The sequence below is a fragment of the Antennarius striatus genome, chromosome 6 (genome assembly GCF_040054535.1).
Source record: "Antennarius striatus isolate MH-2024 chromosome 6, ASM4005453v1, whole genome shotgun sequence".
Taxonomy (NCBI): Eukaryota; Metazoa; Chordata; class Actinopteri; order Lophiiformes; family Antennariidae; genus Antennarius; species Antennarius striatus.
Genome location: NC_090781.1, coordinates 1,471,300 through 1,473,448, shown reverse-complemented (window position 1 = coordinate 1,473,448; position 2,149 = coordinate 1,471,300).

The following is a 2,149-nucleotide window of genomic DNA, read 5'->3' as shown; positions in this document are numbered from 1 at the left end:
CAGGCTCATTGTTAACAAGGAGAACTTTGGATGTTTCTCTTCACATTTTCATGATGACAGAATCTGAAAATACAAGAACACCCCTCCAGTTGGTTTTTCTACGAGCTGCAGACCAGTTAAACATCGGACAACGTTTCCCCGGACCGTCCTCCTAGGTGGGGTGGATAAATACAACAAAATAAAATACAACTAAATATAATATTAAATGTGAATCCAGTTTGTATCAACTTTATTATCCTCGTAACGTCACACCGTTTGTTTCCTGTTGGTCCTGTTAGCTTGGGAGTTTCAGTTTAGCGCTAATGTGTTCTGTGTGACCCGGTACCGACTGACTCACGGACCGGTACCGGTCCGCGAGCCGGGGGTTGGGGGCCACTGGTTTTCGTGGCCCAATCATGAATTTTCCTGAAGGTCTTAACTTCCTGTGTTAGCCCTACCTTGAGCTGACGAGGTACATCATGTTAATCTGGATGCGACATGAATTCTCCAGTAACATTTGCACTATGATCTTAAGCTTGGGGGGTCGTAGACAGAGTCTGTGGCTCCTCGTCCCTCCCCCAACATGTATCTCCACCTCTCCAAACTTCAGATCCTCCTCTGAAGTGTTGCCGTAAAGTCGGCTTTGCTCCGGGGGCAGGAGGACTGAGGAGTGGGGCAGACAGATTGCTCATACAGCAAATTGGCAGCTCCATCAAATTATGCCGGCATTAAGGGTGTTTCGAAGGGCGTAATCCACCAGCTAAAGCCAGGACGCCCCTCCCTCACGACAACGCTCAACTTTTGTCGACGCGAACGCCACGTTTCATGCTCTGCCATTAATCTGTCGGATTACAGGATGCAGGCGGTTCGGGGGTTTTGGTGGGGGTATTGGAAATGAGGTGTGGGGCTGATTAGTAATGAATTCTCTCTTGGTTTAGGGTTGGGTGGCAGGTAGCCGAGGTAGCTGGTTAAAGAATTAAGATACGGTGATCCCTCGTTACTCGTGGTTAACGCCTTCCAGGACCACCTGTAAAAAACGAAATTCCGGGACCCGAACCCAGAACCTTCAATCCTACCCGCTGCACCGCCGTCCAATCAGCCGTCTGCATCTCACAGACACACACGACAAACTGATGTTCATGTTCCTGGAATGAATAATTATTCTAGAATAAAAATCTCATTATCATGTGTCTTAGAGGTTTTAATGGTTTTAATGGTTTCTGTTCATGCCTCATAAGATGCATATGTCTTCAGAGTGTTGTCAAGCTGTAAACGCTTGTACTGTATTGAGATTTTAATTTGGGTTGTATAATATTAATATCCAAATAAAATCTGAATATATCATAATACAATTTAAATTGTAATTGTGAAAATGTTCAGAATCCCAGGAAGGTAAGTCCCCCCGAACTACATCGTAAACGACACTTCAGTTGGGTTCCAGAGTCAGGTTCAGATGAATAAAACGTTCTTTCCTTTCTTTACTGGAAATGATGGCCAGAATGGTCCAACCCCAGTAACCCATAAACCCTTGACCTTTACCCTTTTACCTTTAGAGTCTCTGCCTTACTTACAACGTGACGTTGGCGCTAGCGTCCAGTGTTGAGTAACCCAATCAGCATCCAGGTAATCACACACTCACACAGGCTCACCTGCAGTAGGTAAGACTGGGATCACGTTGATCACATCATGGATATAAAACATTATTTACTCCCTCATTACCCTTTAGGTTCTTCTTCACCTTCAGTGTCTTCACCATCTCAGGCTTCACCCTCTGCTGTATCTCTGCCCGTTTGTAACACACAGAGTAGTCATTCCTGTTCATGCTAATGCTACCTTCTGAGACATCTGTGTTGTATTTACAACTGCTCAGTCTTCACTTTTCAAAACCAGTCTGCATTGGGTCAACTGGAATTAATTATTTGTCTCTGGGGCAGCTGACTTTTCAGCACCACAGAATAAAAGTTGCTCCATATTTCTGACAAATGATGGACTGCAGGAAAATCAGATTTGTTTCTCAAACCAGATGTTTTAACGCCGGACAAGGAAAGAGGAGAGGAGCAGAATGTGATTATATCTGCTTAGCGCGCAGACATCACCAACAATTTGCATCAGTTGCTGGAGGATTTGTGCTGTTGAATCACATTTCCGATGTGGAAACAGGAGAAATGGA